At 50.6% G+C, this 25507-nt stretch overlaps 13 non-coding genes across 13 annotated transcripts; 5 read left to right on the top strand and 8 right to left on the bottom strand.

Annotated features, from left to right (window-relative positions):
• Window positions 1297-1369, top strand: TRNAR-ACG. The gene has a single exon. It is a non-coding gene; the product is annotated as a tRNA-Arg (tRNA).
• On the bottom strand, window positions 2059-2132 carry TRNAI-AAU. The gene has a single exon. It is a non-coding gene; the product is annotated as a tRNA-Ile (tRNA).
• On the top strand, window positions 3279-3351 carry TRNAV-CAC. The gene has a single exon. It is a non-coding gene; the product is annotated as a tRNA-Val (tRNA).
• TRNAI-AAU lies at window positions 3986-4059 on the top strand. Its single transcript has one exon. It is a non-coding gene; the product is annotated as a tRNA-Ile (tRNA).
• Window positions 6559-6630, top strand: TRNAM-CAU. Its single transcript has one exon. It is a non-coding gene; the product is annotated as a tRNA-Met (tRNA).
• Window positions 7893-7974, bottom strand: TRNAS-GCU. Its single transcript has one exon. It is a non-coding gene; the product is annotated as a tRNA-Ser (tRNA).
• Window positions 10777-10848, bottom strand: TRNAM-CAU. The gene has a single exon. It is a non-coding gene; the product is annotated as a tRNA-Met (tRNA).
• TRNAI-AAU lies at window positions 13350-13423 on the bottom strand. Its single transcript has one exon. It is a non-coding gene; the product is annotated as a tRNA-Ile (tRNA).
• Window positions 14059-14131, bottom strand: TRNAV-CAC. The gene has a single exon. It is a non-coding gene; the product is annotated as a tRNA-Val (tRNA).
• On the top strand, window positions 15279-15352 carry TRNAI-AAU. Its single transcript has one exon. It is a non-coding gene; the product is annotated as a tRNA-Ile (tRNA).
• Window positions 16041-16113, bottom strand: TRNAR-ACG. Its single transcript has one exon. It is a non-coding gene; the product is annotated as a tRNA-Arg (tRNA).
• Window positions 19762-19834, bottom strand: TRNAV-UAC. The gene has a single exon. It is a non-coding gene; the product is annotated as a tRNA-Val (tRNA).
• TRNAT-AGU lies at window positions 24270-24343 on the bottom strand. Its single transcript has one exon. It is a non-coding gene; the product is annotated as a tRNA-Thr (tRNA).

The following is a 25507-nucleotide window of genomic DNA, read 5'->3' as shown; positions in this document are numbered from 1 at the left end:
GACGGTGTTGCTAAAAGAGCCGACCGTCACCTAAAATGTGTTATAGCTGTGTTATCGCGTGACCCTGAAGACTATGGCCTGAAATCCTCTCCAAGGCCACTCCTACGTCTTCAGCCTCATTTCACACCTCACCGCCCCTTTCCCTCCAACCACAGTGCTCTCCCTATTTGTGACCAGTCCCTCTTGTTTACCACGGATGTGTGCCCGTGTTCTATGTTCCACCTCAAAGACTTTTCCGTCCCTGGTTGACATTTCCTCATCCATGAACTTGACCCCCATCCTTACTCCTTCAAGTAAAACTTCCTCAAACTCTCTCAATGAACCTTCCCATTTCTCCTAGCGCTGCTCACCTCTCTTTTACTGCCCAGGCCATTTGGCAAAAGACGGCCGAGCGGGGATGAGAACACCCTGCGCTCTGGATTCCCGGCCCGCTCCATTAGAGAACATCACTACACCGTGTCTCTCTTCTTCCTCTCTTTCAACCCAGAGATCCTCCTCTCGAGGCAGTTTTACATTTTGAGGCGGCGGGGTGTGGGGGAGTGTGTGTGTGTGTGTGGGGGGGGGGTGTCTCCTTTGCCTGATTTGAAAACTGCGATAAACCAATAACCACGTCGTCTAAAGAGAGCATATCTGTCTGTTTGGAGTCTCGGTGGTATTAAATCGGTCCCTCAGTCCCAACAGTCTGTGGGCAGTATGATTTCTGAAGTGGGGGTGCCGCTATGGAATTGTTGCCTCTTTCGGCCTTTACCGTGTACTTTTGCCTGCTTTTATCCGACGCCCGATTCGTCACGGCATTTGGTCAGGATTGCCCCTCTTAGTGAGTAGTGGTCTTTCAACAGGAAGAGAAAAAGGTGTGTGATTCTTACAACCAGATGCATTTCCAAAGACATGTGCTTTCTCTCATGACAGACGCTTCGTTGACAAGAAGACAGGGTCGTCATTAACCGCCCTTGCACACATAATCAGTAGCCATGGGAGTGTGTAAGACTATAGGACGAAGGGGGAAGCACGGCGGGCTGACAGAGGGCAAAAATGTGCCAAGGGCACGCCCAGGTGAAAAATTGCTTTAAAGGAATAGCATTCTTTCTGCCATGTACGGAAAGTTCTAAGAGTCGAGGTCGCTTGCTATCTTCAGTGGGAAGGTGGAACACAGAGTTGTAGTGCGGAACCTATGCACAAGCGACACGAAATCTGTGGGAGTCCGTAGGTGGGTGGTTCTCGCTCTCCTCGTAGCGCAACGAACGCCGTCTGCAGCCTATCTTTGACAAAGGGACCTTGGGGGTGCCCCGAGCAGGCGGGCCAGTGGCGCAATGGATAACGCGTCTGACTACGGATCAGAAGATTCTAGGTTCGACTCCTGGCTGGCTCGTGTCTCTTTTGACACCCCCGCCCCCCGGGGGCACCGCCTTCCGGCATCCACCCAAACCAATTCTTCCGATGTCGCTCTCGCTTTGCTGCTTGCCACCCCTCCCTGCCATCCTGCCTCTTGCCGAACACCCAAGGACCCTTCAAAGGTCAGCAAACGGACAGCCGCAAGCTGACGAGAGCTCTCGGTTTCCACCTCGTTCCGCGAATCTGGGGAAAGGATCACACAGAGAAACCTACACACAGTTTCAAATCCAAAAGGCTTTTGAGAGCAGACGCGCAGAGGAGGAGGAGGAAGAAGACGACAAAGGAAAAAGAAAAACCACGTGGGTCTCCGAGCGCCTTCGCCAATGTTATTCTCACTGGGTTACCCCACCCACCCACTTCCTGTTCAAAAGAGAAGAGGCTTTGACCGAGGACCTGTTAAATCCAGAAAGGCCGGGGTTACGGGAGCGGCTGTCGGAGCTGGTCCTGACGCCCACTCTCTACGTTCAAGCCCGGCGGAGCTCGCCTGCCAGAGCCGCGACCGCCAGGAGAGAGCCGGTTCGACGCTCGCAAAATTTAGGGGAGAACCAACGTGTTGCTCTTCCTCCTTCCTAGATAAGCCGTCGTGGGCTCCGAGGCTCAGTCAACTACACGGGAACACATGCCACCCACCCACCTTGGATGGTGGGTAAGGTGTAAAAGTCAGGCTGGCCCGTACGGGGATCGAACCCGCGACCTTGGCGTTATTAGCACCACGCTCTAACCAACTGAGCTAACCGGCCGCCGCCGGGGGCCGCGTTTTCGCTTAAATCTTTTAAAAATTCCTTCCCAGAATTTAGTCAAGGAACGTTCAACCAAACCAAACCACCTTACCTTTCGGAGACCCCATGAGTACCTGGCTGCTCCATGCGCAACGCAGCAAAGGTCTGGTGGGCCATCTGCACAGAAAACCAGCCAAACTCCATCCGCAGGTGTTTGAACCAAACGAAGGCTTTTATTGCGGGGCGCCGAGCACGCGAGTGGAAGACAAGCCTCGCGCCCACGCCAACTTGGTCTTTGCGCTCGGGGTGTTCTTCAAGGAGAAGACCAAAGAAGCTGGCAGGAACCACCGACGCGTGGCATTTCTCAATCACCGTTTCGGGAGGCAGGATGTGTCCGGTTTAGGAGTCTCTGGCCGGGTGGCCCGTGGCTCGGGGATCTGTTCCCTCAGCTTACCCCCCTGCTGACCCAAACCGACGGAGTACCTTAACGAGGCTGTCTGTCACAGCAATTGCAGGACATTGACGCTGTTATCAAGAGCAGCAATTGTAGTCGGACTCTGGTCGGTGAGTGTCCAGTTGGCGCAGACTCGAGGTCCGAGAGGAACAAGAGAGGACTGCCTGCCAGACCAGTGGGCGTTCCCCCTCTCCGTCCCTCGCTTTCTCCCGGTCAAGCACTGCCGGGCACCGACCGAGCAGCGTCCGGAGGTCAAGTGCCCCGAATCCCGCTTCCTCTCCTGGGATCATTTGCTGACACCAAGAGATGGCGACCACACGCAGAACTTCCCTAAGCTCAGGTAAACCCGAACAGAACAGAAACCGAGCAATGTTCAGAAACCCACCGAAGCTGAAGGCTGCCTAAAATGTCCTGCCTTGGGACAGGAACATCTTGCCTTCGGCATTCGTGCTCGCCTGGTGCGACTCCCTGACGTCGGTATTACTCATTTCAATTAGAAAAGCGCAGTATCATTTCGCGAAAATAAAAAAAAAAAGGAAAAGGAAAAGAGAAAAGAGGAATTCAGTGTTGCTCGCCCTGGGCTTCCCAGAGAAGTCTCTTCTCGCTTTTGGTCCCTAGTGGAGGCGGTGGGGGTGGGGGTGGGGGCTGGGGACGGGGACGGGGGTGTTCAGGAAGGGAGGGGGAGGCAAGTAACAAGGGCGTAGGGGGGCAGGGTTTCCGTAGTGTAGTGGTTATCACGTTCGCCTCACACGCGAAAGGTCCCCGGTTCGAAACCGGGCGGGAACAGCGCCTGTCTTTTGCACTTTTCCCGGAACGCTGGAGGAACCTGCAGAGGAAACAGGTACGTCGAGGAGAGAGGTGACCTCGGGGGGGACCTCTGCGACGAGGGGGACTATCTCCTTCAGGCGCCCAATTCCGCTCCTCAGGAGGGACCCCGGGCTCACCCCCAAGGGCCGGGGCCGATTGCCAGCCATTTGCTCTTGCAAATGAGCCCATACCTGCATGGATTCCAGGGCCTTTAGCCGCAGCTTCCTCCAAAAGCTTCAGCTTCCTCTGTCAAACCTAGGAGGACGACTTCAAACCAGTGCTCTTTCTTTCCTCCGTTCCTTTTGGTTTTCCCTTCAGAGAAAGCGTCTCATTCTTTTGATTGAGGATGCAAGGCAACAGCAGCAAAGTCTCCCTAGAGAAACAACAGTAACAAGATGCAAGGCAACAGCAACAGAGCCTCCCTAGAGGAACAACAGTACCAAGTCCCTCTAACCAACGCAGCGAACGCGCGCGTAGCAGTAACGATCACTTGCAAGTTGACACTCAGGAAAAGTTGGGGGGGCGGAGGGAGGGCGGAGGAGGGCAACAAAGACACAAGGGAACAAGCCCAACCCCCCGCAACAGAAAACCCAGGAAGCCCGCCGCTGCCGGGGGCCGGTTAGCTCAGTTGGTTAGAGCGTGGTGCTAATAACGCCAAGGTCGCGGGTTCGATCCCCGTACGGGCCACTCCCTTTAGCCGCCTCCCGGAGGAGGCGCTCCGCCCTTTTCCCAGGAAACTCGCTCCTCGACCTGCGGAGACCAGGGAATTAGCGTACAGGGCGCCCACTCGTCCCGAGCGAATCCGTTACCCTCTTGTTCCTTTCCGGCCCTCAGAGCCCAACTCCGTCCTCGGCTTCCCGTAAGTTCAGCGTTTGTCCGGACCGTGTTCCTTTTCCTCCTGCCCCGATGGCTGAGGACAGAGTCATGCAGGGACCGAGGGCACAAGAGTGGGCGCCGTGCCGAACAGGGGGGGGGGGAAAAAAAGAAAAAAGAAAAAAAGAAAAAAAGAAAGAAAAAGAAAAAAGGCGGGGGTGGAGGGAGATGTGGGGAAGGTTACTTGGCACCCCTGGTTTAAAGCTTATTGGATTTTCAATGGTCTTCCCAAGCAGTCGCCCGATCAACGTCCTTTCTCAAAGCCTCAAGAGAAAGCCTTAAGAGGAGCTCTTAAGCGGTTGTCCTTTTCCCACGTTTCTGAAGACTCTTAACCCGCAGCCGAGGTTGCCCTGCGAGGAAACACCACGGTAGCTCGATTGGTTCGGGATACATTTCTGGCCCTCCGCAGACGCAGCGCTTTGGTCACTTTGAACAAGAACCACAAAACGCAACCTTTTGTTTTCTTTTCTTTTCTTTTTTTAAGGACAGGAGTCAGACCTGGATCTTGCGATCAGGAGATAGCACCGTGGCTTCTGCCTTGCAAGGACAATTCAGGATCGTTGTCACTCACTGCTCTGATCCCTGCGGGGCGTCTTTCTTTCCCCAGGCTTGGCAGCTTCCCTACCTGCACGCGCTGAGCAGTATTAAGCTCAACGCAGCCTTCTTTCTGGCGTGGTCTCTTATCACGGTCCCGTCCTTTCTGATACTCTGCCCTGCCAGCTCCAGCAGTTTTGGTCTCCTGGACGCTCCTCCACCCAGGGAGTTCACCAGCCTCCGGCCTGGGTTCCTGTTCTCCTTGCACCAGGGCCTGGAAACTCGCTCCTCCTCCCCACCCCGTGCTTCTCACCTCAAGTCCCAGCAGGGTGGCTTCATTCTTTTTTTTTTCCTGTCAGGGACTCCACCATCCTTCTTTGCCTGATGTTTGGTGTCTTGAAAAGTGTTGTTTCCTCTGTTCTGTCAGCTTTTGGCTCTGTCAGGCGGGAGGGCGTATCAGATCCTTGGGATGTCCTCTTGGTTGGAAACAGGCCTTTTCCCCTCTTCGGAGGATGATGAGGGGGAAGCTGAGGCCTCTTGCGTTTGTGCTGTGAGTTGAAAGCTCCGGGTGCGGTTGGTTGGCACAGTGGCCTGTCCTAGGGCAGTTGGCACTGCCTTTCTGGGAAACTCGGGGGCCTCGTGTTGCTTGTGGCGAGCAGTGTGAGGGCATAGTGGACTGGGGCTCCAGGCTCCACCCGGGTCTGTCTGTCTGGAGGGTTCTGGCTGCAAGCCTCAGTGCTGGTCAGTTGGTCTTCTCTGGGGGGTGTGTGTGTGTGTGCGCGTGCGTGTGTGTACGTGTGCGTGCGCTGGTTGGGGGAGAGGAGGGCACCTGTGGGAGAGAGGGGCCTGAGTCCAGGAGCCTGAGGGGCCAAATGCAACCAAAATGGGCATTTAGATGTGTCCTGCCGGCAGGCTGAAGGTGGGAATTTTCTGATGAGGGGGTGGCAGCCTCGGATCCAGGTGGGATCCTAGCCCTTCTTTATCGCCCCCTGCCGTCGCCTGTGAGGCCTCGGAACACCTACCTGCTCGCGCCATCCGTGTCTCCGTCGGGGGAATTCCGGTCGTCCTCCTTGGTGGCCTGGTGATCACCGCCGCTTGGCGCAACCTCAGAGGCTGAGACCGGAGGAGTCAATGGGACCTGCCCAGCTCCCAGGTCCCCCGGAGCAACCCGGCTCGGTGCTTCCCTCCCTTGCTGCCTCTAGTCCTTCCCCGTTCTCTCTCTCCTCCTCCCCACCCCCGGCCCCGCCTCTCCTTTCCTTTGGCTTGTCAGGTCTCTGTGGTGCCCTTTCTCCAACCCTTTCTTCAAGTACACTTTAAGGCACCTTAAAATACAAAGATCTTAAGTGTAGACTGAGCTCCATAAACTTGACGTGTACGTATGGTCCTCCCGGGTCACCGCTGCCCGGATCGAGATTGAGAACACGCCCACTGGTCCAGAAAATTGCCTTATGTCCCCCTTACCAGTCAATATTGCACCCTGCCTGCAAGCGGATCGCTTTCTCATTTCTAGCACCAGGTAACTTTGCTCTTTGAATGTCATAGAGGTGGAATTCTAGAGTACATCCTATTGGGAGGCCTTTTTTTTTTGCCCAACGTGACCCTTTTGAGATTTCTTTGAGTCCTTACATGCACAGGAGTTCACAGACGTTTGTGCTTTTTATTGCTAGGAAGTTTATTCCTCCTACTTCAGAAACATATCAGAAGGTATCCGTACCCCGAGTGGGACATAGGTCACGATATTCCTCATAGGAAAAAGGCCGCGCGAAGCAAGTGTCCGCCAGCAGAGTGGCGCAGCGGGAGCGTGCTGGGCCCATAACCCAGAGGTCGATGGATCGAAACCATCCTCTGCTAAGGTCGGTTCCTTTTGCGACACCCGCCCTCTCTCTCCCACATCGCAGAAGCACAGGATGCGGCAAACAAAATCTCCATTGCCACCGCCCCCCCACCGGCTCACGGGAAGCCAGGAAGCGTTTTCTCTTCTTTTCATTCTCTTTTTTGGGGGGGGGGGGGGAGGAGGCGGCGGCAGAGAGGGAGCTGGCGCAAAATCCCCCCTCCTCACTCAGTTCAAAACAGAGGCAAATCTCTGGCCCCTCTTACAAGAAGTGACAACTCTACCGTGAATTTCCAATGGATCAGCCGTATTCCCTGCAGCGAATATAACACGCCCTTGTCTCCAGTTAGGGTTTTCTATTGTCTTTACGCTCCAAATAAAAACACGTTAAATTGCATTTTCCCTTGGGTGCGAGTCTCTAGTCTTTGTGTGCCATCTCTTTTTTCACTCCTATGCACGATTCATCAAATTTCGATCTAACAAGTTAATAAGAATGCTCGGTGAATCCTTCTTTAAAGACGTACGTGTTACAGTTACCGTGAGGACACCATGCCCATGCGCTTTATAGGAAAAACCGAGGCAAAGAAGCTAAATGCGAAATGGCAGGAGACAGTGAAAGGAATGAGTTAAAATTTTAAAAGTGTTGTGCATCCAGATCCCACAGTCTTTTTCAAAGGGGAAAAACACACGCAGGCAAGTCTGAGGAAAAAAACGTTTTCTGGAAATGTTTTTAGTTAAATTACCCCCTAGTGATTCCTTACATTATGACAAGAAAATATAAATTCCTGCAAACAACAAGCACTCTGGAATAAGGAGAATTTTAAAGAAATAAAATCAATGAAAAAGTAGATGATGATGGGAGGGGGCGTGGGGAGGGGGACCTCGTTCTGTTCTTTTACTTTGTTGCTTTGATGGTATTCGTTGGAGGTCCGCTAAACCAACGTTCTGCGACTTGTTTTAACTACTTATTTTCCACAAATTGTTCAGAGAAGAGACTATCCAGCGTCTGACGAAAGCCTTAGCTCCAACGGCTCTGCAGTTTGGGCCACCAGTGATAGGAAAGTGGTTGCAACTTGGATTCACCTTTCCTAAGCGTGTAGAGAGCAATTACACTCACCGACATGCAGGAACGCCCGAGTGTTGTAAAAGGAAATGAAACTACCTGACCAAAGCGAAGGGAAGTTGGGAGAAAGTGAGGCAGGAAATTTGTACAATTATTTTGTCAAAAGTTCTCTGTCAACTTAGAGAAAATACAAATTTCAGGCATCACCCTTAGGATTCTCGACGAGGATGGGATTCGAACCCACGCGTGCAGAGCACAATGGATTAGCAGTCCATCGCCTTAACCACTCGGCCACCTCGTCACGCCTGTAAGAGCTTTTTTTTTTATTATTATTTTTTTTAACGCTTCCTTTTTAAACTCATCCTGCTCTTCAAACCACTCATTTAAAGAGAATTTTCATACAAAGCCAGCTCTTGCCACGTTCTTCTAGATAATCTTTTAATGCTTGTATGTATCTCCAGCCTTAATTGTCATCCTTCCTCAGTACTCACGCTTGACTTCCGGTGTCCTGTGAAATTCTTTCTATTCTCCCTAAACTCCATAATCCCTCCTTCTTCACTTCCCTCTGCCCTCACATCATCTGCCTTCCTTTTCATTCTTTTTCTTTTGTTTCCAATATGAAGAACTTTAATTCAAATTATATCCTTTTGGAAATTGCCTTCCTTTTCTTCTCATTCATCAGATCTCAGTTTAGGCCTTAAGCACTTCTTCCCATTCCCCTCATCCTCGACCTCCTATTTCTTTTCTTACACCTCTTCTTACTGGAGATTTACACTTGTAAAATTTCAAGAATACATTTCCTCTCACAATATATTTTCATTCCATATCTGCCAGAGTTTTATCCTAATACCATGTTTTTTTAAGCTCAATTACCAAATCATGCCATTGTGCAATAAAAATACACTAATTAAAATGTTAATTTCAGTTATTTGCAGTAATTATATATCTCTGTTTAAGTGGGGTTTTTTTCTGACATGAATTACCTTCACAATTAGTAGTAGTATTCAGTAGAAGATATTGAGACAATCTTCATAAATAATTTGTCATATATGTAGAGTCAGGTTGTTTTGGAAATACATTGTGAACCGAAGTTTGGCACTTGCCATCAGCCTCTTACATGGAGTAAAACATGAGCCACTGCAGCTACAAAACTGCAGCACACCCTGAGGGGAGCTCAGGGTGTAGATCAGGAGTGAGGCAATCTGTGCTCTAGGAAAAATATCAGATAGTCAAGATACTTTCAGGAGAAGATTTTATGTGCCTGATTATGGCATCTCCTCATATCTAGAAGAATGCTAAAATCCTTCATGGCGATGTCAGCCCTTTGTGACTGGTAGTAACCTTCAGGCGATTAGCAACAAACATTTATAAAAATGCTTGTTTGCTTTGGAAGATGTGTGCGTGCAGCCCGAACCTCCCCCTCACCTTTATCTATCCTGATATTCCCCCTTTTCTTCCTAGGGTGGTATTTCAACCTGGTCTATAGTTAAGGATAAAGAATGTCACAGACGTACATAAATGCAGTCACCTCCAATGGTGAGAGCTGGTGAATGCTGGAGTCTGAGAAAACTCAGGACTGGCTCTGATAGCTGATGTGCTTATCAAAGGAAAGATTTCAGTGAGCCCAGGTCTCTTTTGTTCCTGCTTCCTGCCCATTGCAAAAAATGCTATATATCTTAGCTCCTACCTCACCGCCTCCAAGCCCTTTCTCAGAGCTACCTGACATGCTGACTCCCAGGTTTAATTCCTAATTTCACTCCAAATAAAATTGAACTCTCAACTTTCAGGTCGTAGATTTTTTTTTTTTTTTTCAGTTGACGACAGCTTATAGTGAAAGGGCAGGGACTATTTTCCCCCATCAATTCATGCCTTTGGGGATGAAAATTATTTAGGTAGGAATGAGAATGATTCAGTGAAAATTAGCAAAAGCATTAGTTTTTGAATAGGGTGCAGCCTGCAAAAGGCGTATTTGTTATTTTTCAAGGTACACTATTCAGAGTAGAATACGCAAAATAGTTCCACTATCTAAATTTAATGAAAGGTGGCAAAAAATAGAATAGAAAACAGCACTTCGTTTATAGGTGACACTCAGGAGACACCAATATTTGCATTTGTTCTATATTGCCAATAAGAAATATTTGTACAAATTAGGGTGTAAAAATGCAAAACAAGTCGCAGAACGTTGGTTTAGCGGACCTCCAACGAATACCATCAAAGCAACAAAGTAAAAGAACAGAACGAGGTCCCCCTCCCCACGCCCCCTCCCATCATCATCTACTTTTTCATTGATTTTATTTCTTTAAAATTCTCCTTATTCCAGAGTGCTTGTTGTTTGCAGGAATTTATATTTTCTTGTCATAATGTAAGGAATCACTAGGGGGTAATTTAACTAAAAACATTTCCAGAAAACGTTTTTTTCCTCAGACTTGCCTGCGTGTGTTTTTCCCCTTTGAAAAAGACTGTGGGATCTGGATGCACAACACTTTTAAAATTTTAACTCATTCCTTTCACTGTCTCCTGCCATTTCGCATTTAGCTTCTTTGCCTCGGTTTTTCCTATAAAGCGCATGGGCATGGTGTCCTCACGGTAACTGTAACACGTACGTCTTTAAAGAAGGATTCACCGAGCATTCTTATTAACTTGTTAGATCGAAATTTGATGAATCGTGCATAGGAGTGAAAAAAGAGATGGCACACAAAGACTAGAGACTCGCACCCAAGGGAAAATGCAATTTAACGTGTTTTTATTTGGAGCGTAAAGACAATAGAAAACCCTAACTGGAGACAAGGGCGTGTTATATTCGCTGCAGGGAATACGGCTGATCCATTGGAAATTCACGGTAGAGTTGTCACTTCTTGTAAGAGGGGCCAGAGATTTGCCTCTGTTTTGAACTGAGTGAGGAGGGGGGATTTTGCGCCAGCTCCCTCTCTGCCGCCGCCTCCTCCCCCCCCCCCCCCAAAAAAGAGAATGAAAAGAAGAGAAAACGCTTCCTGGCTTCCCGTGAGCCGGTGGGGGGGCGGTGGCAATGGAGATTTTGTTTGCCGCATCCTGTGCTTCTGCGATGTGGGAGAGAGAGGGCGGGTGTCGCAAAAGGAACCGACCTTAGCAGAGGATGGTTTCGATCCATCGACCTCTGGGTTATGGGCCCAGCACGCTCCCGCTGCGCCACTCTGCTGGCGGACACTTGCTTCGCGCGGCCTTTTTCCTATGAGGAATATCGTGACCTATGTCCCACTCGGGGTACGGATACCTTCTGATATGTTTCTGAAGTAGGAGGAATAAACTTCCTAGCAATAAAAAGCACAAACGTCTGTGAACTCCTGTGCATGTAAGGACTCAAAGAAATCTCAAAAGGGTCACGTTGGGCAAAAAAAAAAGGCCTCCCAATAGGATGTACTCTAGAATTCCACCTCTATGACATTCAAAGAGCAAAGTTACCTGGTGCTAGAAATGAGAAAGCGATCCGCTTGCAGGCAGGGTGCAATATTGACTGGTAAGGGGGACATAAGGCAATTTTCTGGACCAGTGGGCGTGTTCTCAATCTCGATCCGGGCAGCGGTGACCCGGGAGGACCATACGTACACGTCAAGTTTATGGAGCTCAGTCTACACTTAAGATCTTTGTATTTTAAGGTGCCTTAAAGTGTACTTGAAGAAAGGGTTGGAGAAAGGGCACCACAGAGACCTGACAAGCCAAAGGAAAGGAGAGGCGGGGCCGGGGGTGGGGAGGAGGAGAGAGAGAACGGGGAAGGACTAGAGGCAGCAAGGGAGGGAAGCACCGAGCCGGGTTGCTCCGGGGGACCTGGGAGCTGGGCAGGTCCCATTGACTCCTCCGGTCTCAGCCTCTGAGGTTGCGCCAAGCGGCGGTGATCACCAGGCCACCAAGGAGGACGACCGGAATTCCCCCGACGGAGACACGGATGGCGCGAGCAGGTAGGTGTTCCGAGGCCTCACAGGCGACGGCAGGGGGCGATAAAGAAGGGCTAGGATCCCACCTGGATCCGAGGCTGCCACCCCCTCATCAGAAAATTCCCACCTTCAGCCTGCCGGCAGGACACATCTAAATGCCCATTTTGGTTGCATTTGGCCCCTCAGGCTCCTGGACTCAGGCCCCTCTCTCCCACAGGTGCCCTCCTCTCCCCCAACCAGCGCACGCACACGTACACACACGCACGCGCACACACACACACACCCCCCAGAGAAGACCAACTGACCAGCACTGAGGCTTGCAGCCAGAACCCTCCAGACAGACAGACCCGGGTGGAGCCTGGAGCCCCAGTCCACTATGCCCTCACACTGCTCGCCACAAGCAACACGAGGCCCCCGAGTTTCCCAGAAAGGCAGTGCCAACTGCCCTAGGACAGGCCACTGTGCCAACCAACCGCACCCGGAGCTTTCAACTCACAGCACAAACGCAAGAGGCCTCAGCTTCCCCCTCATCATCCTCCGAAGAGGGGAAAAGGCCTGTTTCCAACCAAGAGGACATCCCAAGGATCTGATACGCCCTCCCGCCTGACAGAGCCAAAAGCTGACAGAACAGAGGAAACAACACTTTTCAAGACACCAAACATCAGGCAAAGAAGGATGGTGGAGTCCCTGACAGGAAAAAAAAAAGAATGAAGCCACCCTGCTGGGACTTGAGGTGAGAAGCACGGGGTGGGGAGGAGGAGCGAGTTTCCAGGCCCTGGTGCAAGGAGAACAGGAACCCAGGCCGGAGGCTGGTGAACTCCCTGGGTGGAGGAGCGTCCAGGAGACCAAAACTGCTGGAGCTGGCAGGGCAGAGTATCAGAAAGGACGGGACCGTGATAAGAGACCACGCCAGAAAGAAGGCTGCGTTGAGCTTAATACTGCTCAGCGCGTGCAGGTAGGGAAGCTGCCAAGCCTGGGGAAAGAAAGACGCCCCGCAGGGATCAGAGCAGTGAGTGACAACGATCCTGAATTGTCCTTGCAAGGCAGAAGCCACGGTGCTATCTCCTGATCGCAAGATCCAGGTCTGACTCCTGTCCTTAAAAAAAGAAAAGAAAAAGAAAACAAAAGGTTGCGTTTTGTGGTTCTTGTTCAAAGTGACCAAAGCGCTGCGTCTGCGGAGGGCCAGAAATGTATCCCGAACCAATCGAGCTACCGTGGTGTTTCCTCGCAGGGCAACCTCGGCTGCGGGTTAAGAGTCTTCAGAAACGTGGGAAAAGGACAACCGCTTAAGAGCTCCTCTTAAGGCTTTCTCTTGAGGCTTTGAGAAAGGACGTTGATCGGGCGACTGCTTGGGAAGACCATTGAAAATCCAATAAGCTTTAAACCAGGGGTGCCAAGTAACCTTCCCCACATCTCCCTCCACCCCCGCCTTTTTTCTTTTTCTTTCTTTTTTTCTTTTTTTCTTTTTTTCTTTTTTTCCCCCCCCCCCTGTTCGGCACGGCGCCCACTCTTGTGCCCTCGGTCCCTGCATGACTCTGTCCTCAGCCATCGGGGCAGGAGGAAAAGGAACACGGTCCGGACAAACGCTGAACTTACGGGAAGCCGAGGACGGAGTTGGGCTCTGAGGGCCGGAAAGGAACAAGAGGGTAACGGATTCGCTCGGGACGAGTGGGCGCCCTGTACGCTAATTCCCTGGTCTCCGCAGGTCGAGGAGCGAGTTTCCTGGGAAAAGGGCGGAGCGCCTCCTCCGGGAGGCGGCTAAAGGGAATGGCCCGTACGGGGATCGAACCCGCGACCTTGGCGTTATTAGCACCACGCTCTAACCAACTGAGCTAACCGGCCCCCGGCAGCGGCGGGCTTCCTGGGTTTTCTGTTGCGGGGGGGTTGGGCTTGTTCCCTTGTGTCTTTGTTGCCCTCCTCCGCCCTCCCTCCGCCCCCCCAACTTTTCCTGAGTGTCAACTTGCAAGTGATCGTTACTGCTACGCGCGCGTTCGCTGCGTTGGTTAGAGGGACTTGGTACTGTTGTTCCTCTAGGGAGGCTCTGTTGCTGTTGCCTTGCATCTTGTTACTGTTGTTTCTCTAGGGAGACTTTGCTGCTGTTGCCTTGCATCCTCAATCAAAAGAATGAGACGCTTTCTCTGAAGGGAAAACCAAAAGGAACGGAGGAAAGAAAGAGCACTGGTTTGAAGTCGTCCTCCTAGGTTTGACAGAGGAAGCTGAAGCTTTTGGAGGAAGCTGCGGCTAAAGGCCCTGGAATCCATGCAGGTATGGGCTCATTTGCAAGAGCAAATGGCTGGCAATCGGCCCCGGCCCTTGGGGGTGAGCCCGGGGTCCCTCCTGAGGAGCGGAATTGGGCGCCTGAAGGAGATAGTCCCCCTCGTCGCAGAGGTCCCCCCCGAGGTCACCTCTCTCCTCGACGTACCTGTTTCCTCTGCAGGTTCCTCCAGCGTTCCGGGAAAAGTGCAAAAGACAGGCGCTGTTCCCGCCCGGTTTCGAACCGGGGACCTTTCGCGTGTGAGGCGAACGTGATAACCACTACACTACGGAAACCCTGCCCCCCTACGCCCTTGTTACTTGCCTCCCCCTCCCTTCCTGAACACCCCCGTCCCCGTCCCCAGCCCCCCACCCCCACCCCCACCGCCTCCACTAGGGACCAAAAGCGAGAAGAGACTTCTCTGGGAAGCCCAGGGCGAGCAACACTGAATTCCTCTTTTCTCTTTTCCTTTTCCTTTTTTTTTTTATTTTCGCGAAATGATACTGCGCTTTTCTAATTGAAATGAGTAATACCGACGTCAGGGAGTCGCACCAGGCGAGCACGAATGCCGAAGGCAAGATGTTCCTGTCCCAAGGCAGGACATTTTAGGCAGCCTTCAGCTTCGGTGGGTTTCTGAACATTGCTCGGTTTCTGTTCTGTTCGGGTTTACCTGAGCTTAGGGAAGTTCTGCGTGTGGTCGCCATCTCTTGGTGTCAGCAAATGATCCCAGGAGAGGAAGCGGGATTCGGGGCACTTGACCTCCGGACGCTGCTCGGTCGGTGCCCGGCAGTGCTTGACCGGGAGAAACCGAGGGGCGGAGAGGGGGAACGCCCACTGGTCTGGCAGGCAGTCCTCTCTTGTTCCTCTCGGACCTCGAGTCTGCGCCAACTGGACACTCACCGACCAGAGTCCGACTACAATTGCTGCTCTTGATAACAGCGTCAATGTCCTGCAATTGCTGTGACAGACAGCCTCGTTAAGGTACTCCGTCGGTTTGGGTCAGCAGGGGGGTAAGCTGAGGGAACAGATCCCCGAGCCACGGGCCACCCGGCCAGAGACTCCTAAACCGGACACATCCTGCCTCCCGAAACGGTGATTGAGAAATGCCACGCGTCGGTGGTTCCTGCCAGCTTCTTTGGTCTTCTCCTTGAAGAACACCCCGAGCGCAAAGACCAAGTTGGCGTGGGCGCGAGGCTTGTCTTCCACTCGCGTGCTCGGCGCCCCGCAATAAAAGCCTTCGTTTGGTTCAAACACCTGCGGATGGAGTTTGGCTGGTTTTCTGTGCAGATGGCCCACCAGACCTTTGCTGCGTTGCGCATGGAGCAGCCAGGTACTCATGGGGTCTCCGAAAGGTAAGGTGGTTTGGTTTGGTTGAACGTTCCTTGACTAAATTCTGGGAAGGAATTTTTAAAAGATTTAAGCGAAAACGCGGCCCCCGGCGGCGGCCGGTTAGCTCAGTTGGTTAGAGCGTGGTGCTAATAACGCCAAGGTCGCGGGTTCGATCCCCGTACGGGCCAGCCTGACTTTTACACCTTACCCACCATCCAAGGTGGGTGGGTGGCATGTGTTCCCGTGTAGTTGACTGAGCCTCGGAGCCCACGACGGCTTATCTAGGAAGGAGGAAGAGCAACACGTTGGTTCTCCCCTAAATTTTGCGAGCGTCGAACCGGCTCTCTCCTGGCGGTCGCGGCTCTGGCAGGCGAGCTCCGCCGGGCTTGAACGTAGAGAGTGGGCGTCAGGACCAGCTCCGACAGCCGCTCCCGTAACCCCGGCCTTTCTGGATTTAACAGGTCCTCGGTCAAAGCCTCTTCTCTTTTGAACAGGAAGTGGGTGGGTGGGGTAACCCAGTGAGAATAACATTGGCGAAGGCGCTCGGAGACCCACGTGGTTTTTCTTTTTCCTTTGTCGTCTTCTTCCTCCTCCTCCTCTGCGCGTCTGCTCTCAAAAGCCTTTTGGATTTGAAACTGTGTGTAGGTTTCTCTGTGTGATCCTTTCCCCAGATTCGCGGAACGAGGTGGAAACCGAGAGCTCTCGTCAGCTTGCGGCTGTCCGTTTGCTGACCTTTGAAGGGTCCTTGGGTGTTCGGCAAGAGGCAGGATGGCAGGGAGGGTGGCAAGCAGCAAAGCGAGAGCGACATCGGAAGAATTGGTTTGGGTGGATGCCGGAAGGCGGTGCCCCCGGGGGGCGGGGGTGTCAAAAGAGACACGAGCCAGCCAGGAGTCGAACCTAGAATCTTCTGATCCGTAGTCAGACGCGTTATCCATTGCGCCACTGGCCCGCCTGCTCGGGGCACCCCAAGGTCCCTTTGTCAAAGATAGGCTGCAGACGGCGTTCGTTGCGCTACGAGGAGAGCGAGAACCACCCACCTACGGACTCCCACAGATTTCGTGTCGCTTGTGCATAGGTTCCGCACTACAACTCTGTGTTCCACCTTCCCACTGAAGATAGCAAGCGACCTCGACTCTTAGAACTTTCCGTACATGGCAGAAAGAATGCTATTCCTTTAAAGCAATTTTTCACCTGGGCGTGCCCTTGGCACATTTTTGCCCTCTGTCAGCCCGCCGTGCTTCCCCCTTCGTCCTATAGTCTTACACACTCCCATGGCTACTGATTATGTGTGCAAGGGCGGTTAATGACGACCCTGTCTTCTTGTCAACGAAGCGTCTGTCATGAGAGAAAGCACATGTCTTTGGAAATGCATCTGGTTGTAAGAATCACACACCTTTTTCTCTTCCTGTTGAAAGACCACTACTCACTAAGAGGGGCAATCCTGACCAAATGCCGTGACGAATCGGGCGTCGGATAAAAGCAGGCAAAAGTACACGGTAAAGGCCGAAAGAGGCAACAATTCCATAGCGGCACCCCCACTTCAGAAATCATACTGCCCACAGACTGTTGGGACTGAGGGACCGATTTAATACCACCGAGACTCCAAACAGACAGATATGCTCTCTTTAGACGACGTGGTTATTGGTTTATCGCAGTTTTCAAATCAGGCAAAGGAGACACCCCCCCCCCCCACACACACACACACTCCCCCACACCCCCGCCGCCTCAAAATGTAAAACTGCCTCGAGAGGAGGATCTCTGGGTTGAAAGAGAGGAAGAAGAGAGACACGGTGTAGTGATGTTCTCTAATGGAGCGGGCCGGGAATCCAGAGCGCAGGGTGTTCTCATCCCCGCTCGGCCGTCTTTTGCCAAATGGCCTGGGCAGTAAAAGAGAGGTGAGCAGCGCTAGGAGAAATGGGAAGGTTCATTGAGAGAGTTTGAGGAAGTTTTACTTGAAGGAGTAAGGATGGGGGTCAAGTTCATGGATGAGGAAATGTCAACCAGGGACGGAAAAGTCTTTGAGGTGGAACATAGAACACGGGCACACATCCGTGGTAAACAAGAGGGACTGGTCACAAATAGGGAGAGCACTGTGGTTGGAGGGAAAGGGGCGGTGAGGTGTGAAATGAGGCTGAAGACGTAGGAGTGGCCTTGGAGAGGATTTCAGGCCATAGTCTTCAGGGTCACGCGATAACACAGCTATAACACATTTTAGGTGACGGTCGGCTCTTTTAGCAACACCGTCTTCTGCCTTTTTATCCCTTCGTCCCGGTAAAGTTCACAGAATTTGACATCTGGGGTCTGACACGATCTACACCAAAAAACCCCAAACCCAAACCCAAGAAACCGCTGAAGTTCCCCCAAAACAGGTTGAGGGAAAAACAAACCAACAAAGAGCCGCTCAGGCATTTGCATCCCACCACACCCCTCAGCCCACCAGGGCCAAGAGCCCGGCAAATGCGGCTTCCCCGAGTGGAATTCCGATTAGCGACCGCCGCCGCTGCCGCCCGACCGTACCGAGCTCTGTGAATGCAGATGCACTGATAGCTCAGATGTGGCAGTGAAATCGCCCGGGACGTGCTTTCCCCCATGTTCCCGCCTTGTACCCGGTTGTTGACGGAAAGAATCAACGCGCGATCCACGTATTCTAGGAAGAGAAACGCCTTTTATATCCCCGGGACACAGCCTCTCAGAGAGCCCCGAGCAACTGCTTCAGAGAAGCATGGATTTCAGCACAGGTTGGTGTCTTGTCAGAACAAAGAGCACCAAACCCGACGGGGCACCTTCCTTTAAGGTTCCCCAAAAGACGGAGCAGCAGGCACAGGGCGAGTCCGTCTGGCCCAGGCACCTGGCAAGTACTACTAGCCCCCAGGTCCCAGGAAGGGAGGCATTTACGCGTTTTCTTTAAAAACGAACCGCCTTTCTTCGGGTAACGCGCCCTCGGCTTTAAAGGTTAATGGTTAAAGCAGACATACAAGACAAGTTTAATAGGTCACAGAGCAGGCAGCCCTAGCTAGCAAAAAGGCTTAGTTAAATCACAGTTAACCCAGAATGACTTCCCCATATCTTCTTAGGTGAACACGTCTTCCTTAACAGTCAAGGAGAAGTAGCATGTGCCGAATGTCGTGGGTTTTGTGTGTGTGTGTGTGTTTTGTTTTTTTTAATAACCAAAAATCTGTACCGCGAACACGCACACATCACCAACTCAGTATCCTGTTGAAACACGTGGGCCCCTCTCCTTTCTCACTTGTGAGACATTCCTCCCAGAGTCCAGCAAATGCAAAGCGCGCGCCGCGTGGGCCTGACTCGGAACAGTCACGGTCCCGCCTCCGCGAACAGTCGGGCTCCTTGGTCGCGACGCGGACCGTCTCCTCCTGCTGGGCGCGCACCTCGAGCGGAGCCGAACGCTGGAAAGACCCCAGGGGAGACGCTGCGGGCCCAGATACCCTGCCTGCGAGGTCCCCAGCGCCCGAGTCCGTGTATGCGTGTCCCACAGACTCGCCTCTAAACACGCACGCAGGGAAACCCACTCCGACCCCACTCCAATGCGGCCAGGACGGTTCTGGGCCCAAACGCCACTGTCTTTTGAGCCCCGTGAAGCAGGAGGTCTCTGGGCCCAAAGGACAACTCGTGGAAGCGGCAGGGCCCGGGGGCGATGCGTCTGGGGCTGCAGACCCGGGCACGCCGCCTGCGCTTCCAGAAAAGGTGAGACGTGGCCTCGACGGCGTGCGTGGAAACACCTGAGCAGAGAGGCATCGACCGGCGCGGACCGCGGGCCAAGTCCGTGAGGGTGCCGGCGGGGTGAGGACGGCGGGCCCCGGGGAAGGAGGAGAAAAAAGGAAAGGACAGGCAAGTTAAGCAAAGATCCCGTGCAGTCGGGGGTGGGAGCGGTGGACAGGATACATTTCCCATGCGTTTCCTCCATCCTCTGCGCCATTCCTTTCCACCTTCTCCACATACGCATTTCCTACTGACGGTTTCCGAAAGTATTTCTGGCAAGAAAAAAATGTCGGACATGGAAGACATGTGCTAGCACCACCCTTGGTTTCTGGATTTGTTTTACTTTAGTCTACTTGTTCGACTGACTGCCTCCCTCCCTCCCTTCCCTCATTTCTTCCTTGACAGTGCAGTGGGCGTTCCTCAGCTGCGTACTGCTTCTTTGGTTACTTTTCATGAAGTGCCTGTTCAAATCTTTTGCCTATAGACTACCCGTGGACGTGACAACAATCAAGCCTGTTGAAGGAAATTCTGGAAAATACTCCATGCCTTTGAGACGAGCAGCTGCATGTTAGGCATCACGTAGCAAGGGCCCGGCATAGAAGAAAGGTTGATAGAGCCAAACCGAACACCTCGAAGGCCCGGGAAGAGAAGCCCTAGCCAGACTGGAAGGACATACGCATAATACAAACTTGGTCAAAGGTGCTGGATGCAGACGAACTCGAGGAGTCTTCAAATTCATTAGGGACTTGACTAAGAAGGAGGTCTGAGCACGGCTGGTGTGCGGACTTGGAAGGCTGGGGATCCCCGGGAGCAGGCACCTGGTACAGCGGAAAGCATTGCTGTCCCTGACAGGGTGGCAAAAGCCTGCAGGGGGCGGTGTTTCCGCCCGGTTTCGAACCGGGGACCTTTCGCGTGTAAGGCGAATGTGCTGACCACTACACCACGGAAACGGCCCGGAGGTCGCCGCCATTGCACACCGCCCAAGAAAGGGCGTGCTCTTTTCCTTCGCGTCCCCAAATGCAGCATTTACTATTTTCCCCTTCGTCTATTTTCAATCTCGGTACTTTGCTTCCCCCGCTCCCCGCACTCCCCCCACCCACCCCCCGGTCACAGTTTGGTTCAAAGAAGACTATAGAAAGTCTATGATTCATAACGCAGCATGACTTAAAGGCAGTGTCCAAAGTCCTTCCCAACAGCAGACAGGGTAAGAGCACACTCCTAGGGCGTTTGATGACAAGAAGCTACCTGGTATGATTATCCTGCGACTTTGATTTCGATGTCTCTTCCTCACCATAGGAGCCAGGACCCAACCCACGGTGCCCTCCGGACCACCAGACTTGCGGCAATGCTTGTCTGGAGGTGACGGCTGAGCAGGGGTGGGCATGGGCTCTGCCCAGTCGACTCTAAGGACGGGGTGACAAGCGGAGGAGCAGGGTTTGGGAATTCACGTGCCTGGACTTTATGCTGACTGAGAGAATCTAGGAGTCACCAGCCAATCTTTTATCCAGTGTCATTTGTCCTGTCTTGCAGTGCCTGTGCTTTGAATGAGCTCAATCTGTTCCACAGACCACCTACTTGCCTAGGCCTTATTATTATTATTATTATTTTCCCCTTGTAATCTGATCTCCATTGTTTCAGGCTTCCCTTCCCGGCGTCGTCTCCTCCGAGGAATTCAGCACGGGACAGCTCTGCATCAGCATCTTTTTGACAAAAGCAAATTTGAAAACTCTTGCGCTCAGCCACTAAAACTTGGATCAGTCATGGTGTTCCAGGCGACAAAAGAGTGATGACATTTTCCCAAGCAGCAACATGGGAGTCTCCCCCCGCCTTTCCCCCTCACATCCAGTTGGCAGCATAAACGATGGCTTCTTGTGTTTTAATACTTGATTAGAATGTCCTTAAAAGAAAGTAATGAACAGCCCACAATGTGCCCAATCCTGACCTAGACCCTGGAGCTACCAGGTGTCCTGAAAAAGTATACAGGCCTGGGATAGCAAAGGGCACATGCACTGATGATTATAATAGGATGGCAGGAAGTCAGTGAGTAACTTGTGAACTTGCCACATGGAAACCACAGAGATAAGCGCTTATGCCTTTTCCCAGAAGCATAGAAAAGGGGTACTTTCCCAACTCTTCGTGTCCAGGAGACTCTTCCTGAAGAAGTGACCGCTGATCTGAGTCTTACTAGTTGGAAAGAAGTGAATTGGTTGAAGCAGAGGGGAATCTGGCATTTGGGAGAGGAGCACAGCGAGAGAAAGCAAGGTTTTTTTTGGGGGGGGGGGAGATTCCAAAGGAGCTCAACGAGGCATGGCCCAGGCAGAAGTAAGACAAAGTGGCAAAATATGAGTCAGAGCAGGAAGAATGGGCTCTGGTGGGGTTGGGGCGTCCACTGAACGCTTTGATGGGATGGGTGGGGAAAGTGTGAAGAAATGACCCTTTCCTTTTCAAGCTAAAGACCCCTCTGCGTGCTTGCTAGGCAGGTAAGGAATTCAAGGGGCCAAGAATGGAGACACAGGAATGAGGAAGGGGCTTTGATGAAGGAGAGAGCGTGGTGGCTCAAAGCGGAGCTCCCACATCAGGGAGACGGGAGAGGGAAATCCCGCAGGTGGGAGAGGGTAAAGAATCAGCAATTGATTCTGACCGGCTAGTGGAGGCGGTGGCTGGAGTCAAGTTTAAGCCCTGTTTCCTCGCTGAGACAGAACCTTGGAAGAGAGTGTCCACTTAACAGGCGAGAGAAGGAATCCATTCTGGGCTGTGCTGAGTGCTAAGTGCCCATGTGCCCTACAACTGGAGATGGAAACAGGAGATTAAAGGGGGGGGAGGGGCCTGGGCAAGACTGGTAGACTTGGAGGTGACAAGTTAGTCCCAACACGATGCTACAGAGACAATTATGGGAGATGCAGAGATGAAAGAAGAAAGAACAACCCAGCATCTCTTTGAGAGGGTAGTGTTTTGGTGGTGGAATCATAACAGTACTGCCAGTTCTAACAAGTGCCCAGATATGTGAAGCTCTTCTTCATGCATTCAAGATTGGGCTTCGGCAGCCAAATGCTGTCATCGTTGTGGCTTGGGCATGGCTCCCGTGGTATGGTACTTTGCCTGGAACCAATTTCAGTGTGGAATTGTAGCAGCAGACTCGGCATTACCCCGCAGTGTGAGCAGGGAGAAGAGGGTATGATGACAGGGAATAAGCTCTTAAGGCTGCCCAGGGTCTGCAGCAGAAGTCTGTTCCATGTAATGTGGACGTTTCCACCTCTGCCTCCCATAGGAAAGATCTCCAGTTTAAAACTTGATGGGAACCCGCCTAACTTTTTCCCCCTCAACATTCCAGCATTGCCACTCTGGGTTTCAATCTTTCCCACCCTTGATCCCGCTGACTGGTACCCCGATGCCTGTGAAATGTGCAATGGGAGGAGGATTAAAGTGAACAGAAGTCAGTCTGCATAGACAAGGTGATTTATTAGGCTCGAGCCCCCAGGGAAACACTAGTCAGGTCTATGAGCTGGTCAAAAAACCAGAAGTCAAGGCGGGGAGAGTTCACAGGAGAGGCAGTTTCTTTCTTGGTGATGGTAGGTTATGGGCCATGTGAAATGTCATGGAAATTAGGAGCAATGAGCATCCACCCACTTCCATTAGAGCCGAGACCCTTTCGGGAAGACCTACCTCTGAGTTTACAGGTTTCATTTGGGAATCAGTTTGTAGAGACCAAAGTTGTCATGAAATACCCACCCCTCCTGGCAGTGGTTCATATCCCTGTTGATCCCTTTGGCTGCTAATGGCAGTCAGCGTTCCACCCCCAATGATCCATAACATAGTTCTTCTGACACACTGCAGCCATCCCAAATGCTCACGACAGGGGCCACTAGCCTGTGAGACTGTTGTGGGGAGACACAAGCAACTGTTTGGAAGGAAGCCCTCAGGAGAAATGCTGAGCTCATTACAGAAGGTAGGGGAGGAGGGCATGTGAGGAGAATGATAAATACTTTAAAAATATTTCCTAGCGTCTGAAAAGCCAAGCAGCAGATAAACTACTAAATTTCAAGTCTCAGGATTCAATGTATTTTTCCAAGTTTATTGGGGTTTTTTTAGAGCATGTGACTAGTAAATGCATGAGGATGTTTCTGATCAAAAAGTACTGTTTTTTTTTTAAATTGAAGTATAGTGCATATACAAGAAATACTATTAAAATTTAGTTTGCCTTCACCTTTTTTTTGAAGAAAAAATAGGATTTGGTGTGCTTGTCATTAATTTTCTCTTATTCCTTTTAGATGTAACCATTTTTCTCGCCCTTCCAAAATTTCTGGTATAGTTTGGAGTTCCATTGATCACATAAAAAGGAGGAAAGACTTATGACACTACTTGATTTACACTACTCTATTTTTTTTTTTTTTTCTTTTTCGGTATCCGCAGTGGCACATGGAACTTCCTGGGCCATAGATTGAATCTGAACCATAGCTGTGTCCCACAGCATAGCTGTTGCAGCACTGGATCACTTATCCCACTGCATCTGGGGCCAGGGGATCAAAGGAGCACCTCTGCAGTGACCTGAGCCACTGCAGTAGGATTCTTAACCTACTGCACCACAGAGGGAACTCCTATACTACTTTAATTTGTTTTAGAATTTTTTTCTTATTCTTCTATTTCTTTTGGATTTGATTTGACTCAAGGCAAATGAGTAAAAACAACTGCAGATTAATGAATGTAGAAAAGAGCTGTAAACATACAAAAGTACAGCACTCAAAAGGAGACCCATTGGAATTAAATCACTATGTTACTAGCCTTGCCACACAAATGATGATTCGTGTAACAGTTGTGTAAATGTCAGTTGTCTGGGAGCTTATAAAAATGCTGACTTTAGTCCCCATTGCCTAGGTAGTAATTAGAAAATCCTCATTGTAATGGGTCACCGGGGCATTTATATGCTTACAAACTTTTACGACGCATGGCCCTAAGGCACTATTCAGTGTGCCCAAAAGCTATGTAGTTCAAAATTGGGGGCAACGGGAGGGGAGAGGTTTACTTAATGAGACATTTAAGAAAAACAGATATCCAAGTTGTTGTAAAAGTTCCATGTGACAAAATAATTGAAGAGATCACACAAAATCTGCCTGGCAATTGTCTGAGACCTGATCTGAAAAGGTAAGCAAGAAGCAATTGTCTTAAGCACATATAATGTTCATTTCATAATGTTATGGCAAGTGTTCTGAGTTTTAAGCACAGATGATTTGGTGTTCCTTTCACAGGCTATTGGGAGAGTTGTTGTTATTATTGTTTTTGTTTTTTTTTAAAGTAAGCTACTCATGAATGGTGTCCCCTTTTACTGGTGGGACTTCAAGAAATGTAAATTTCAATTTATGAAAGCTGTATGTAAAACAGCACCCCTTTAGGCCCTGCTGGGATTCGAACCCAGGATCTCCTGTTTACTAGACAGGCGCTTTCACCAACTAAGCCACAGAGCCAAGCGCAAGTGGATACCTATGTACATATTTTTTGGAGGAGATTTCACTTTCCTGTTTGACCAATGCAGTTCTCAAGAAGTTTTGATCAAGGGAAGAGCCTTGAGACTATTCAGGATTTTCATCTAGTTTTAATTTTCTCTCGCCTGAAAGGTGCGGGGCAGTTTACATGCTGTGCAAAGGCCAAAACAAAACAAAACAAAACAAAAAACAAAAAAACACTTTCTTATGTGTATTAATGGGAACGACTAAGGTAAATTAGGGACCACCTGAAGTTAGGCACATCAGAGATGCCTAAATCTTTGGGCATTGCGCGCCCACGCGAGCACACACCCCTACACACCAAAAAACAAACAAACCAGCGTTTTGTAACCTATGAATTCCTCAAGAACAAAAAGGAAGGAGTGATTAATATTGTTTGGAAGATGTCTGATCTTTGTGAACACCTCATCAAAAAACATTGAACTGGCTACTTCTTTCTGAAAAACTTGGATTTTATTTTTTTCCTTTTTACAAATTAAAGTATAGTTGATTTACAATGTTGTGCCAATTTCATCTGAACAGCAGACTCAATCATATCTATATATACAATCTCAAAATATTATTTTTAATAACGGTCTATCCCAGGAGATTGGATATTATTTCCTGTGCTATACCATAGGACCTTATTGTTTATCCATTCTAAATTTAATAGTTTACATCTACTAACCTTAAACTCTAGAATAGAACCACAGTATGATAGGTAAACTGAGGTTTGCAGAGCAGGATGTAACAAAGAAATGTGGTTAAGACGTTTATTGACCCAAATGAAAATGTTTTAGGGCCAAGAGAGGAAAGAAAACATTTTGGACATCCCTTAAAACTTTGTGAGAGAAACCGACCAATTTTTCAGTGTTGATGAAATATTTTTGTAGAGTATTTCGCTATCTTCCATTATGGGTTTGTCTGACATTTTTTACATGATTGATTTGGTGTCATAGATTTTGGAGGGAAAGACCACAGAGGTGAAGTACTTGTCTCATCACATCAGATCAAATGTTACATGATATGAGTATAGCTTATCATTAGTGATGCTAATCTTGATCATTTTTAAGGTAGTGTTTGCCATTTTTTTCTCCCTTGGGAAGTTCTTATTTTTACCTACTACCTACTCTACTATTTAGAAGC

Source organism: Sus scrofa, chromosome 7 (genome assembly GCF_000003025.6).
Source record: "Sus scrofa isolate TJ Tabasco breed Duroc chromosome 7, Sscrofa11.1, whole genome shotgun sequence".
Taxonomy (NCBI): Eukaryota; Metazoa; Chordata; class Mammalia; order Artiodactyla; family Suidae; genus Sus; species Sus scrofa.
The sequence above is the reverse complement of the archived record's forward strand: the minus strand, read 5'-3'. Positions and strand labels throughout refer to the sequence as shown.